General features: G+C 36.1%; 1 protein-coding gene across 1 annotated transcript in view; it reads left to right on the forward strand.

The window, feature by feature from the left end:
* Positions 1-2,318, forward strand: part of EVX2 (even-skipped homeobox 2) — a 6,719-nt gene extending 4,401 nt beyond the window's left edge. Inside the window, exon 3 of the mRNA XM_044075444.1 lies at positions 1-2,318. This exon is cut by the window's left edge and continues 986 nt beyond it. The gene's annotated coding sequence lies outside the window, so the exon portion shown is untranslated.
* The last annotated feature ends 14,940 nt before the right edge of the window (positions 2,319-17,258 follow it).

Genomic DNA, 17,258 nt, shown 5'->3' on the forward strand with positions numbered 1-17,258 from the left:
AATAGGGAGCATTCAGTCATACAATTTAAATATTGCCCCTGGGTGTTTTCCTTGTAATTAACATTGTAAACCTTTTTTATTTTATATGCGGAATTTTTGATTTGCCGAATGCTTAGACTCTTAACAGTTTTTGTCTTTTTTGATGGGTGGAAGTAATTAACACATGGTTAAAATTATTGACAATACAAAACACGTGCACTGTACAACAGGAGCCATCTGGAGCTGAATGGGCAGCCAACAACACAAGTATCTTAAAGCTTTCATATTGTGCGGACAGGACAGTCCACAGATAACGAAATCTTTTTTTTTTCTTTAATTGATCAAGAGTGCATTTCTTCTATTCATCTGAGTTCTCTTAATAGCATTACCAGAAGTAAATCCACAAGTAGTTTATTTTCATTTTTACAAGGGAGCTAGAAGGTTGTTATATATTTTCCTTGATACAGTGCAACGGTAACGGCAGCATTTTTGAAAAGGTATTTGAAACCATATAGGCAGAACAGTAGGGGGTGTATTTTTATTTTGGTACAACTTTTAGGAATTAGCTATTTAGTGGCTCCCTTAGTTACACTGTTTGGGGTAACAACATTTTTCAGAAGGTGGTACAAAATAAGCACTCGTTTGGGCCAATTTATAACGTTAGATGATTGTTTAGGGAATGTGTGGAGCATAAATGTCCTTTCGGATAAGGTCATGGAGACTACATAACGGGAAAGAACAGCATGGTTAAAAATGTCTTTTGTCTGACGGTAAACATTTTGGATTCAGAATGCGTTGCTTCTAAAATGTAGGTTTTATTTTAGCGGTCTGCAGTTTGGTCCACCCGCTTCAACACATTCATTTGTACACTATATTTTACCGGTTGCCTCATATTGCACCTGGTAACAAGTTTATTTTGTAAAATGAGTATGCACACGCATGCCCATTACTTCTGTCTCTGAGAGCCACTATAGGATAACTAATGTTTCCTCGATTACCAAACAACCACTACTAGAGGGACTTTATTGTTCCTGGACAAGGCACATCAAAAACTACCATTGTTAGCGTCATGTCAATCCTGATGCTAATAATGTGCAGATTATGACGAAAATTGCCAATCATGTACTTTGATGGACCTCCTTTGAATGTGGAATTGGAAAAAGTTCCCTGCACAGAGACCTGCTGTCAAGTACTAACAACCCGCTAAGGGAAGTCATTAGAAGAGACGGATAAGAGACTTGATACAAAACATTGTTCTTTGTACGCTGAATGTACATTTGCTTTGGTAGTATACATGCAATGATTTTGTCACAGAAAGTCACTTTTTTGTCTCATTTGCAGTTTTTTTTTGTACTTGGATATCCTGAGTAGAGTTTCTCATTTGAAGTGATATTCCACTGAAGTGAGGAGCCTCATTAAATCATACACACATACATATATATTTCCATAATACTCCCCACAGAGCCGCTTGGCTCGTCAGATAATAGGCCATTCTGAACGAACTGAAGTCTTCAAATAAATTGCACTTGTATGCATACACTTGTCATTACACTGTGTGTCAGTTTTATATAGATTGTTCTTATTAAACCAAATTTCTAATGAAATAACTTTTCATTTTTCAAATGAATGTCGTTGAATTGTCTGTGAGACTAGAATATTTTTTTATAATGATCCGGCTTTAGGTTATAGCGCTGCCTTTTTTGTAAAAGGGAAAAGAAAGGCACTATAGACCGGTATCGACGGCTGTTCTCTGTACTACATGCAGAATAATTGCAGTTTTCAGTCAAAATATATTTATTATCATCAGGGATCATATCTGACTTGGTTATATGTAACCGTTTAGAACAAAAACACAACTTGTGCAGTGAAAAACTAAGCATGTCCATACTGTAAGTTTCTAACTAGAAGTAAGAAGACTAGTGGAAGAAACCGTGGCGTTAGCTACTTGTGTTTCTTATATTCACTCAAACAGATGAGTTAAATGTTGTCTTTAATAAGGGGATAAAAGAAACCCACGAGTGGTCTTTAAGGTCGAAGTTTGTAACACTGACTGTTAAAACATACTGCACCTGTACCATACTGCACCTATATTATCTTGCATTTCGAACAATTAAGAGGTTGGCAATAATGTTTACATGTTCAAATGGTAAAAGAGAATGTAGGTTCCGTACTATTTCTTGCATATACTAGGTCAATTCGACCTCGGTGTGAGTGTGTGTGTGTATCTATATATATGTATATATATTGTCCATGTGTTTTTATGTCTGCTAGGTGTTTGAACTCACTCTGAATTATTTAACTTATAAGATGTGCAATAATTTAAAACTTTGTATATTCTGTTATTTATTGATGGTGTATGTTCATGGAAAATAAATGTTATTTAAATAAATCAGTGTCTATAACAGCTCAATATTATTTAAGATTATGCATTAGGTAATGGAAACCACTACTGATATGTGTAATGCAGGAGGTTAAAAGTGAAAAAATACAGTTTAGACCAGCGAAACCACCCCGTTGTTGTATCAGAGGGGCATATGATATCAGAATTACCGTAGCGTTTTTCAATTATGTTAGCTTTTAGCTGACATGTTGATTTGACAAGGATTTTACTTTGTAGTACTGAGCAATCAAAAGTAACATAACGCACAACTTTATTAATAGCAATCGGTTTCTAAAACATGTTTATTCTTAAGATTTCTGCCTGATTGCATTCAATGTTTATCCCGGCAGTTGTCAAAATTTCGTTTTATTTTGTGCGTCTTTTATTTAAATTATATAAAATGTGGAGCTTAATGTGGAGTGTCACAACTGGCTTCATTATAAACATAGCCAACTAATAACTGGTACATGCATTTTGTGCCACGGAACGCAAGGGTAATGACACAAGACAGCGGAAGCAACGGTGCCGCAGACTTTTTTGACTGACCTCCCTTTTAAGAGGCTTTGGTCACTTGTGAGATCCAGCAACGAGAATAGTTCACAGATTGTATTTACTGGATGAGTATGAATTACTGGAGTGTGGGTAGTCTGTTCAATTTTAATCGAGATGTCATTACTCGAACATTTCTTTAACGACCGCGCACATTGGCATTAATTGCTAAGACATGGAAACTATTGGGAATAGTAAGGCGGGTAGCAGAAGACATTTTGGCCCTTTAATTTACCATTATTGTTACATTAGCTCTGAACGATGGGAGTTGATACTGCCTTTAATTGCAGTTTCGTTAACTATATACTGGATTGTTCCCTTGGGGCAGTCAGATAACTTGCCTTCTTTTCTTAACGTCCCCATTTAAGAAATACGATTATAACAGCACATTTGGACTGGTGATGCATCACCTTGGTTTTCCATGCCCCTTAGTAAGGCGGGGGTTGCAACCCTTAAAAACAAAAGCATTGAGATAGATGGGAAAGCAAACACGAACAGACAGTGACCAGAAAAAAATATCCAAAATAATGTCTTTTTGTCTTCAGTGCCTCCAGTGAATGAAAAAGAAAATCATCATAGCATGCAGAAAACTGTCTGTCACCGAGCCTGAATTACTTTTGACAAGAAAATAAATCTGTAGGTTGTTTAATATGTTTTATATTTTCTTTATTTCAGCACTAATAGAAAAAACAAATTAAATGTCCACCAGCGAGATAGAAATGCAAAGATCGATGATCCACCCCCTACTGTCCAATCACCTCTATTTAATTGACTGTATTTTCTGGATAATTGAACTGCTTGTTGTAAATTGGAGATTTTATAGAAACGACATGAAAACTACATTTACTGACATTCATCGCATCTCTGACATTGATTATCTGATCAGCGCGTGTCATGCTAACCTCCAATTCTTCATTACACACTGTTTATGAGCTGTTACAGAACAAGTTGCTTGTTCCAGGGTGATTGATTGCCTTATTAACGTGTGTTCTTGTAAGTGTGACCGAACTGATTACGATGCATATGTTTAGAATAATGTTTCATTTAGCTGACTGCGAGTAATGCGGGGCGACAGCTGCTGCAGGGAAGACAAAAACCTGAACTACAGGGCGCGCTGGGGACCGAAGCACTCTGTTAGCTTAAGGTGGAACAGAACAAGGACGCAAACCTAGTAAACGGTGCTATAGTGGCACTGTTTTCCCTTAAACTTGCTAACATCTTTTCAATGTATCTTGTGACATTATCCCACAAAATTAATGTCTAGAGCTGCACATCACAAAAAAAGGGTGAATGCACTTGGCATCCCCGCAAAATATGTCTAATTTCTGGGAAAACATTTCTATGAACATCCACGAAAAGGGGAACTGTTTAGTGAGATGAATGTTTTCATATTTTTACCCTCTTGTTATATTTCAGTAAGCAGCAAAGGAAGTAGTTTCGGTTTCGTTTCTATATATAGAGACTGGAAAGTGTGTACTGATGTACTTAAAATGGATAACTCTGAAATAGTTTGACATAACAGTATAAATGCAACACTGAACTGTAGCTGGGTTACATTTAATTAAGCATTTGTAGGGAGCCTATATTATACACTTGCAAACACTTTGTGGCTTGTCATTGGGTTTATCCTAGAGTTTGTTATACCTCGATAACGCCGGGGTACTTCTTTCTTTCTTCCTTCCGTCCTTTTTTAGTTTGTTTAGTTAAGTCGTGATACATATCAAAAATGTATGGCATCCCTAAAAATAATTGCATACACACACTTGCAAACATCAACTGTAGTTGTACTCATTATAATTCAAAGTGTATCTAAACACGAGGGCAACTTGCCACGAAGAATGCTCATTTAAGCCATTTAACAACAAAAACAAAAAAAGTTAAAGCAGAAGTGGCTGTAAACTACACCGAATAACAGAATACATCTCTTTTTCTTTTAATCGTAACTCATCTACACAATCTATATGTTGTATTTTACAGCTTCTGTTATTGTTTACCGCGGATATTGTTTCTATGTTACTGCCCTCTTTTGCTTCTAGCAATTGTTTACTGTGGACGTTGAAGTATACTGTATTTCTTATTTTAAGGGTTTTCATTAGAAACCTACCGAGTTGTAATCATTAATTTATTTTTATAGTAGACAAAAGTAAACAGAAAACATGCCAATACATGCACATTTCCTGCTGATTATACATGTGTTAGCCAATGCAGTTAATCGAATTTTAGCAGCTGTTATAAAATCAAATTAAATCATGTTACTCAAGTATTCTTATATTAATTTTTTTTGTCTTTTTTGTGAACGGTGTGAAATAGAAAACGGGTACAAAAATGTGCAGCAACATTCATTTAGTCATATAGATGGATTGCATTTAGAGAAATATATTTTTAAGAATATCTCGAAAACGAGACGAGGGCTGATGAGCAATGAAAATTTTAAAAAGCATTTTAATTATTAATGGCAAAACAAAAAAATGGAGAGCACTACATTAATTTTGCACTTTGTAACTTTTCTTTGTCTATTTGTGTTGCAGTTGGCAGCTTAGCTGAAATCGCAGCATATACGTTAATCTCATTAACTACCTATCAATATTTACGCAATGGTCTGCACTTTACATTCATGAATTATATAAACGTTTAAGCTGTTATCACATAGAGATGAAGTCTGCCAAATACTGTCTATTGTGTATCATTGATGTGTTCTTTCAATGGAAAGTCCACATTTTGTGACGTACTGCTAAGCTTCAGCTTCGAAAGGTGCAGCACCACCCTTTTGGCTGTTCCCTCAAGGGGAGCTTCCTGTTCTATTTTAGCTATCATTCCAAGCGCCAAATAAAACAGAAATACCTTATTTCGATGTGTCTCTTTGACCCAGAAAGAGCTGCTCGCTAATATGTTATCAGTTCTACAGAAGTCTGTTAAAAAGCGTTTAACAAATTGCATCTCATTCTGTCTTAGCGGTTTACACACACACACACACACACACTCGTATAATTTCACAAATGACGACTTTGACTCATTTTGAATTGTGTACATTACAATGTACTGACAACTGTTACGGGGATTTTTAATAAAACAGTTAAAATGTTAAGGAAAGAGCCTACATTTTTAATAACAGTAAATCAAGTGATGTACTGGAGACAATGTATTTAATCTTGTTAAATTAATTTATCTGTCTGCATCTTTTAAATAAGCAGATAATCTGATTGAAGGTGTATTCAGCAGTACTTAATACTGAAACATGTAATCCCATTCATACTGGGTATATGAGGATGCTGTCTGCTCAGCGCGCACGGTAGTTAAGAGTTTCCAGTGAATGTTCGCAATCTGCATATACTCGCACTCCGATAATGGAAGCTGAATTAAACACATAAATAGTTCATGAAAGCATTGTTGAAAATCCGTGAGGCATGTTTGGCGAAATAACTGGTTAAGACGAGTAAATGAATCCTTCTTAACTGCTGGTTGAACAGACTGAGTGCTGTAATGAAGAAAAGATTTATGCCACGTTATTTCAGTCCAAATTGCTACAGCCCCTGTTTGTCTCAACCCAGTGCTTCTATTTAAATGTTACTTTCATACATTATATGGCATTAATTTAACTATAGCTCATTAAGGCAGAATGAAACGGTTAAATTAACTTATCAACTCATAATGATGATGAATGAGGTATTAATTCAGATACAAGCTGGGCAATTTGCAAGTTTACGCATTTTGATGGTTCTCAAATAACATTTTGAATAGCGGGTCAGCGCCTCAATCAATTACATAAGCATGTAAAGTCGGTCTCTCGGAAAAATCCTTTTTCATGCATATGCATTAAAACATGTTCGCAATTATTCTCGGGAAATTGCCTTCATTGGATTAAAAAGCAGCTTTGGAAGCGGGCACTTGTCCTCCCCGTTCTTATGATAAAACCCTGAACAGTTTCAGCTACAGCAGCCCCCCCCCCCCCCCCATATTGTGTACAGAAAATATGCAGCACTGAAAATAAAAGGGCGAGGTTTATGTGTGTGTTGCAGAGGAATAAAGAAAAGGGTATTGCAAGGGTCAAGCGGTAAGACAACAAAAAGTCAGAAATCACGGTGCAGTATGCAATTATATGACACATTTTGAAACTAAACCTTTCTTTTCCATACTTTCTTGTGCATTTTTAACAAAAATGCACATCGCTTTAGGGTGACAAAAGACGGTCCTTCTCACACTAGCTACTCTAATCATAAGAAACTGGTAAAACACTTGTCCAGCAAGTGCACGCTGGCGTGTGTGTGTGTGTTTTGATGGGGGTAGTACGTGAAAAAGTACATCTAATTTAAAAACTCAAGACACGCTAATAAAGCAAGTTTATTTAACTTAAAAACGTTGCTGTTACATTTAGTATTAGCAAATTAACATCGCTATTAACAGAGCACTTAGATTTAATCTTAAGAAATATTTTGCCATACGTTGGCAGGTTATTTGTTATTTATGTAGTGAATATCCCACAGCTTCACGTTGGAAAGCGCTGGTTTGCTCCACATTGCCCCTTGTTAACATTTAACAGGATACAAAAGTACACAGAAGGCAAATAATTGGGGGTTTTATCGACCTACATGGAGCCACACACCTGTTTTTTACCTCTTATCCATTAGTGTTAGATATCCTTCTGAACACTGTTTGTTTTTAAACCACTGTTAATATGGCAAGTTAATCTGACCAGCCATGAAGTGGTCAGTGAAAGGGTGATTCAGGTGTAGATGTCCCTGGAGTAAGGTAAGAATAGCAGTTGTCTGAAGGTGTAACTCACAGGCCAGTCATAAGCTTTATAACAAACTTTGCTAAAATTGTAACGGTTTCCAAATACGATTATCGAACCCGTTGAAATCGGTGTAAGAATATCTTGTTCAGTGTAGCAACTTCACTCGAGTCTGGTACTCACGCTTTTGTGGTTCTTGTGTACTTTTCATGCGATACAACCATGTATTCAAAACAGAGTGGGCTCTTTAGTTAATACTAGTACAACGAATAACAATCCCAGGCAAAGGAAATACTGTGGACCGCTTTTTGAGCGCTGGTAAGGAACATTTCAGACTTATGTCACCAACATGTAGCAGGTATTTGGACAGAACACCGAAAGAACATTTACTCAGAAAGGTGACACCTATCATATTCCATAACATTTTAACTAAAGTTTCAAACACAGTAAAACGTTCGTATACAGTGTATGTTTACATTTTCATTTATGATCTTGTGTTTCGTAACTGTACTAGCACAAGTTCATCAAATGAAAAAAAAAAAAAACAGCCACCTGAGTACAAGCATGTTTTACATATACCTTTAGGGCATATAAAAAAAGCGACACTTTGTAGTTTAGAACGCAGTAAAATTATGCCCTGAGCAAAGAAAAGAAGCAAAATTAGGGATGTTCCTTGTAATGGTAAAAAATAAGTTAAGATGTGTGCTGATAACGCAACACTGAAAAATTGGGATGATTTAGTGAAATGAATCTTAACTGACGGGTTATCGAGTTTAATGTTTTATTGAGATTAATTTTTAAATGTAAGTGCATTCGAACGTGTTAATAATACTGCAAATAATATTACTTACAAACCAGAGCTATGCTAGAAGATGCAGATCCATGTACATTTTAGTCACTGTTTTTTCCTATTTTTTATTTTTATAAAAATGCAACAGAAAACTATGGTATGTAATGTAAATGTCAATAAGTGTAAATACTAAATGCGTGCACTCAAGTTTAAACATTTAACTAAATGACAAGAACAGCCACTCACAACATTTTACCACATATGGAAATGGATGCGTTAAATTCTTTGTTGATACATATGGGCATTCCTTATAAATGCGTTGTATGTTCTAAACAGTGAAATCGTGAAATAGTGAAGGCATAGCCCTAGCACTGGGACTACTCTCAAGTACAGCCTCTTTTCCCAACAAGGGTTAAAAGTCAGAATTTTAATAATTTGCATATATTTAATATAAGCTCATAGTAAAGGGCGTATCGAACTGACTCGTCATTTGTAGTAACTTTTTACAGATAAAGCTAATAAGGAATTGCTTAAGTCATGGCCAGTTGCTGAACTTTCGAGAATTGAAACAATGATCTCCAGTTAGCATAACTACAACCATCCAAAGCAGGTCCTCTTTTTGTCCTATTTAAATTATCTTAAATCTTCAGATGACTCACTGTTTCTTCAGCTTAAGAGGACAGAAATTACGTTTTGCACTAAAAGATGCACGCATTGCAGGCAGTGATTCTTGCAAAAAGTTAATAATGTATCGCACTTGGAAGGACAGTTTAAGTTAATAATGTATCGCACTTGGAAGGACAGTTTAATACAGAGATAATGCAGACAGGAGCCCGAAACCAATTAAAAGCATTTTATTTTGTTTCCCACACTTTTAAGCAAAACAATATATTAGGGTGTCTTTGTGTGTCGCATCAACAATCACAATCAAAATTTCACAAAGAAGGAAAAGGAGTCCCGATGACGTCGAGAAAGTCACTTAACTCATAGTCGGAGTCCTATATAACACTACTGACTTTTAAGAAATAAGCATAGCGATATTCTGAGTGTTTGTCCACTGTTTCTTAATAATCAGTAGTGTTATATAACACTCAGATTATGAGTTAAGTGACTTCCTCAACGTCATCTGTTTAAGAAAAGGCCAGGGTTAAAACGGGGCTCCTTTTTTGTGATATATTGGCTCTAGATGATTGCCGCAGTTGATATGACACTCACACACCTTAATATGTTGCTGTCACGGGTTGTGGTAGGGACTGGGGTGGTTAAAACGCACAGTCTTTTACAAACACCTAGAATGATTTATATCACTCATCCTGTCTTGTAATAAGGGTCCTTCATGTTTAAAACTTCATTTTAAAACATGGAGTACTAGAGAAACGTTGAAATAAAAGTTCAACATTCAATCCATATGTCTATCTATGTATCAATCTAAGTCTCTCTCTCTCTCTCTCTCTCTCTCTCTCTCTCACACACACACACACACACACACACACACACACACACACACTTGGTGTAATAAATATAATATAATATAATATAATATAATATAATATAATATAATATAATATACACTCCTTCTGAAACACATATTTCCTACAAACACGATTGTAACATAACATTTCAGAAAATTGTCTTTAGGAAAAAAAAAAATGACTGAACGGGAAAGCGCACAATTTCTTTAACTTAACATTTATCATACGTAATGTTGTTCTCTGAAGCTAAATTGTGTTTACGTGTCAGACTTTTGACTTTGGGACTTTTAACTGAATATCCAGTTTCAGTATCTCTGTATCCTTCTCTCCATGTCTCTGTCAGTCTGTCTCTCCCCCTCCCTCACACACAAACAAAATGCCATTGGCATATGGGTGATCACATCGCAGCAAGATGGGCACTCATGGCAAGTTTTATGATTACGAAGGAAGAATGGTAACAAATCATAGTTCTCAACCCATCAGCGACAAATCTCAACAGAATCAGGGACAAATCCAGAAATAGTCAGGGACAATCTGTCACATTTTAAAATATTAGTACTATTAACCTGATATATTGATAGAATAATGGAATAAAAGTTCATATACGTTTTCTGAAGTAAAATAAGTCTGTAACTATCATAATTTATGTTAAATTATTACATTTATTAGGTGTAATTGTTTATTAAGTGTAATTCATCACCGTTTCCTCAATCATCACCAGTTTTGGGGGAATTAAGAGAGGCAGAGATAAAATTTGAGTCAAAATCAGAGACATTTGAGAGGTAGTGAGGTGCCATGGACTTACTACAGGTTACACTTTACCAGAAGTCTGAAGTTTGTCTAGTTTATATTTAATACAATCTGACCCATAAATAGGCTAAGTTATATTTTAGAAGTGAAAGTAGGGCACTCTTCTGTGTCAATAATGTTGTGTCTGTGGCAGCGGTGAAAGTTCAGGTTGTCCTTTCCAGCTTTATTTTATTTGCATATTTAAATTAATATATTTCCATTAAGCGCTTCAACCACAACATCCTCAGCCTGTGTAATAGTTTAACAAGTTTTCTGTTATTTTGCTTGATTAGACAACAATAACATATCGGTAAGTATTTGTAATTAATAAGATTTAAGTGTAAATTACTTAGATTAGTAAAGACGACGGTCTGTGAATTGTGGCATGAGATTTCAAGACATGTAACAACATACCTCTCATCTGTCCCCGATTTTCTGGGACGTTCTTGATTTTGACATATTTTAGCCCTGTCCATCAGATGATCCGCTGTGGCGACACCTAACCGGGAAAAGCCGAAAGAAGAAGAATATTGCAGCCCTGTCCGTCTTAATCCCTCCTAAAAGAAGTGACTTTTGGAGAAAGTATGGTGAATTACACATACACTTGATAAATAGTGACAAAAATCGGGGTTTTCGACTCCTTTTCTTCAATAAATGTATGCAATTCACATTGTCTTATTCTGTCAATGCTTCAAGTTAATAGTAGTGATATTTTAAAAGTGTCATTAATTGTCCCTGATTATTTCTGGATTTGTCCCCTATTCTGTTGAGATTAGTCCCTGATTGGTTTAGATTTGTCCGTGATTTTGTTGTCCCTGATCGGGTGAGATTTATCCTTGATTTCGGATTTGTCAGACATTCCGTTGAGATTTGCCCCTGACTCGTTGATACCTACTTGCAGCAACTTGCTGATTTTGAAAATAAATTATCTAGTTCACTGAAAATATCTTCCACTTAGCACTAGCACTTGAACTAAAACTTGGAGTTCTTGACCGGGGTGAAATTATTTTACTCTATAGCTGCCATATTTCCATCACCATACCGTAAGATGAATAAAAAAGAAAGGAGAAAACTATAGGATTTAAGGATGTAGAAAATGACAATCCCTTCTGCAAGGAACTTATATTTTCACACTGAATGAGTGCATTATACATATATGATTGTAAGTAACAGGACACGGACTGTTCCCAAATGGTCCTCATTCAATTACTCTGAAGATGGAGACTACACTCTGACAGATCAAAAAAGCATAGAAATATTCTGTTGCATTTAAATGCTCTATGCAAGTCAAGACGAGGGTCTGGATTCCCTGATTAGGAGACTTACACTTCCTAGATCGCTAAAATTGTATAGTGAATTCATATGGGTGCATTATGATTAGTCATTTATGCAAAATATTTGCTAATTTGCCACATTTTTTAGAAGTATGCAGAAATATGCTGAATAAATTATTTTGTAATGCACTTGTAACCTATATAGATTTTAACAATATAGAAGCACATTGGCAAAGCCAATATGGGCAACTATTGTTTTCTAAGACTAGAAATATGTTAGGCATCATTATTTCTCATATTTCTTTAGTATAATTTGAGTACAGTTCCAGAGTTTTGTCTGTTTTATCTTGCAATGCCCACACATCATCTCAGGTGAACACATAACATATATTAATCTCCTTACATCAGCATTCTATAATGGAGATGTCAACTGCTGTTCTCTGAGCACAGTAAACATAAACATTCTGATTTATTATAACCCTTGCTGACTGATTTGGGACAGTTTTGATTCCTAAGTAAAGATGCCCTTTAAGAGATATAATTTTTGGATAATAAATAAGTTGTACCATATCAGATGCAGTAGCATATTATAGGGTATGTCAGATTAGTATTTGACAAATAACTCTTCTACTGACAAAACAAAAACAATACAAAAATGGGATACATGAAATGCAATCTGTGATTTTGGTTAATATTGATTATTTTAGCCTTCTACAATTAACTCCATACTCTTCTCTCTAGTCTATTTACACCGTTGAATATTCATTTTAAATTCTATGATATAGTTGGATAGTATTATAAGATGCTTCTGCATTTAGTCTGGCATGTCTTTTTTGGACTTTTAAGTGTGCATTTTAAAGATGCAAGCATGTCAGTTGTCTTTACTCATGTAGATTTTAAAATGTCAAGGTTAATAATAGCTTACATCACTTTCAACTTCCAATTATAAAATCCAATTAAACATATTATCTCTAGGAACTGCTGTACTGTCTGGTCAACAGCTTGCTTCTGTTGTCCCATTTTCAGTGTTTTAGTGTGCTGTACAGTAGTTTTTATGATTTCCTTGCATTCACATTACTGACTGTGCTCACAAATTCCCAGGTCTTTTCCCTTTAAACAGAAATACTAGAAAATATGCTAACAGTAGTCAGGATAAAATAATGTGTGTCTTCCATACTCCATTTTTTCTTCTCTTTACTAGTGTCTATTTTTTGACATGCATTTTTCCTATAATTCATCTTTAAAATAATATCTGTCTATTTTTTTTCTCTCTTAAACTCTCCATTACCCTATTGCTGGACAAAGTTTCAAATCTAAAGCATCAGTTACCTGATTCAGGTTCTCTGAAGTTCCAATGGACTCAGTTAAAAATCATTGTTGGTGAGATGCACTGCTTAATGCCTTTCTTGAGGTAATTTCCCCTTCTTCCATTTGGTGTGATTATACAATTGGTGTGTGTATATCTATATATATATATATATATATATATATATATATATATATATATATATATGTTTCTATATGGGTCTGTTGAAAAATAATGAATGACCCAAATATCTATGTTCACATGGTTGACCACAAAAGGTCATATTTGCAAACATTAACATATTGCTATGCATGTACCAAGCAGAAATCTCAGCGCATGTAAAACAACCTTTTAAAAATACCATTAAGCATAATTTTTTGCAAGGAGTAAGCCCCCGTGCACTCCCACACACCCCGATAATTATATATACTAACTGAGATCACACAGTCTCAGGGGAAAGGGCATATTTCACTACCGTGAAAACTGTGCAGTCTCACACACCTGTCAACCATCTGTGTAGCTGGCTAACTTTTGTTGTTCACTAAACGGATGCTAACCAAAGGGGAGGCAATTATCTATATCTATATCTATATCTATATCTATATCTATATCTATATCTATATCTATATCTATATCTATATCTATCTAGCTATCAGTTTGTGTGGATGCTTTAGAGGGCTTGCTTCTGCAAAGACACTTGAGTTTTTTTTTTGGTAGGGGTTTTCTTGGGATTAGAATTCAGGGATTCTGACTGCTGAGGGTTTGATCTTCAGTGACTAGTAGTGGAAACCTCTCTCTGTATATATATATATATATATATATATATATATATATATATATATATATATATCACTTTTCATTTGAGTACCCTCTCTGTTTCATTTTCTGTTTCTGACCATCTGTCTGTCTTCTAAATGCTTGTCTTTTTAAAGTTTTAAATGGAAAGCCATGGAGAACCCATAAATAATTTCTTTTGAACAAAACAACAAATCAAAGGTGATAACATAAAATTACAATCAGCACACAGATAGCTAAATGACAATGTTACATTCAAGATGTCATAAAGATCACAATGTGAAAGAAGTACTGGGAAAAGTAAGAGAAAATGTGTATATGTATATGTAAATATATATGTGTATATATGGGTCTACTTCAGAGTATCGAAAACCCACTTACTTGAAACACCAATCATTGAGATGACAACAGCAAAACGGTACTCCATTGACTCCTCACAACATCAACAGGTTACCAAGGAAAAGAAGTCAGTTGTCCAACAACTGTAAGTCTCCTCCTTTGTCAACTATGGTGTGGTCTCGGAGTTGGTAAATTTAGTTACAGGGGTGTCAGGGGGGGTGAAGCCTCCTACTCGTTGGTAAATTTAGTTACAGGGGTGTCAGGGGGGTGAAGCCTCCTACTCGTGTGGGTTCATAGTGTTTTGCTGTGGTTTGTTTTTATTGTTGGCAGACTGCCTTCTTTCCCTGGGTAACCTGTCAATGATGTGTGGTGTTGATGAAGTGCAGTTTCACTGTTGTCATCTTGATGATCTGTGTTTCAAATAAGTGGGTTTTCGATACTTTGACATAATCCCCCCCCCCCACACACACACACACACATATATATATATATATATATATATATATATATATATATATATATATATATTTATATGGATTCCATACATTTGGTCGAATTACACTTAGTCGAAAATGATACCAGGCATTGCACTTCACTGAAAGCTCACTTGACTGAAAGCTCACTTGGTCGAAGTTCATTTGATTGAAAATGGAATATAGCCCCTGCCCCACTACAGTGCAACTCGGGAGTGAGAATATTAAATAAGGGGGGTGTGGGGGGCACAGCCCCCCACATAATTTTAATGTATTCACTATTATAAAAAGGTATATCCATTAGAAATGCATTGATATATATATATCTTTAGTAAAAACTATTGGCATAATGTGGGGGGCTATGCCCCTCACCCCCCCTTATTTAATATTCTCACTCCAGGGTTGCACTGCAGTGGGGCAGGGGCTATATTTCATTTTCGACCAAATGAAATTCGACCTAGTGAGCTTTCAGTCTTTCATTGAAGTGAAATGCCTGGTATAATTTTCGACTAAGTGTAATTCGACCAAATGTATGGAATCTATGTATGTATATATATATATATATATATATATATATATATATATATATATATATATATATATATATAAGTAGATATACACCCCCCCCCCCACACACATGTATGACAAATTGTTTAGGATGTAATTCATACATTCACATAGCATAGATGCAAACATACAAATATGCTTTGCCAGCATGAACACAAAGAAAAAACATTAGATGCTTGAGTAGGACTGAAATGATGAATTTTGAAGTCAATGTCAGAGTAGAGAAAGTGTGCCTACACACAGATACACTACCATACAAATATATGCACACATAAATCCATACACACACACACACACACACACACACACACACACACACACACACACACACACACACACACACACACACATGTATACTTCTCTAGAGTGCAAATTGATTTAACAGTTTATGAAAGCTTAAATTGCAGGTAAACACCAAATGTCAAAGTGCATGAAGTGGACATACGAGCCCTTGTGGAATCAGTTTCAGTAGTGCAGTCTAACAGTAATTATTGGAGCTTTCTCGAAAAGTATGCGTTCAGATCCTTGAGCCATTGTTTATAGATTGTGCTGGTTGTTGTTATTCTGCTCTTCTTGAATACACAGATCACCTACTGGCCAGTGTGTCTCTAACCTGTCTGTTTGTAGGTCATCCATTGGTTACTTCCTTGCCCTGGTTAAATGTGAATGGCATATATGAGTACCATGTTATATGGTTAAATGAGCTTCTGTGAGAATAATGCTATTCTTACGGTTAGTTCAATTTTATTAGATGCAAAAAATAGTTCTTACCATTTCTTCAAATTAGTAGTTGTGGGTCAAAGTTTTCCAAATACCCTTTCACTGGTGCAGTGTCTCCAAAAGGACAAGAAGTGAATAATTAAAGATTCCAAAACTTGTTTACATGGAGCAAAGCCTTTACATGAATCAAGGGGATGTCACCTCCTCACATTATTACTATGAAAAAGTACAGATTTCCTGAGATTAATACATACACATATCCAGAGTTCTACACATCCATACCCACATGTAGACACACTCTCACCCACATGTATAGACATGCGCGCACACACACACACACACACACACACACACACACACACACACACACACACACACACACACACACACACACACACACTTACACACACACACACACACACACACACACACACACACACACACACACACACACACACACACACACACACACACACACACACACACACTAAAATGGTGTGAGTAAGGCTGACTGCCTAACCTGCTGGCATAGAGGCAGGGCATATCTCACCTGAGTTTGGCAGTAGACTTAGGCTGCTGGTAGGGTTGGCTAGAGTGGATGCAGGGCATCTGTCTGAGTTTGGAAGTAGACTCAGGCTGCTGGTAGGGTTGGCTGGAGTGGGTGCAGGGCATCTATCTGAGTCTGGAAGTAGATTCAGGCTGCTGGTAGGGTTGGCTGGAGTGGGTAGGATGATGAGGGTAGATCTACTATCCATGTACAAGTGCTTGGAGAAATTAATGCCTGTGCAATCTCTGCTGGAGGCCAAAGGCCTCACAGGTAATCTCTTTTGAGAAGCAATGATGTCCTGATGTCTTTGCACTAACTGCTCCCAAAAGCTATGAACTCTAACCAACCACCTCATATACAGTGGCTCCTATTTATACATCCTGTAATACCTCAATGAATCCCTCACTTCCTGGGCTAAAACACAGAAAGTACTACAAGGCTTATGTCCCAAAGAGGTGAGATGCCCAACTGATGAAGGATTATGTGTAAGACTACTTGGTAAGGAGCAATTGTCAAGAGCCAGAGGCTGGGCAGGTGTGAAAACCAGGA

This window comes from Protopterus annectens, chromosome 6.part1, assembly GCF_019279795.1.
Source record: "Protopterus annectens isolate FY-2018-M chromosome 6.part1, PAN1.0, whole genome shotgun sequence".
Classification (NCBI taxonomy): domain Eukaryota; kingdom Metazoa; phylum Chordata; order Ceratodontiformes; family Protopteridae; genus Protopterus; species Protopterus annectens.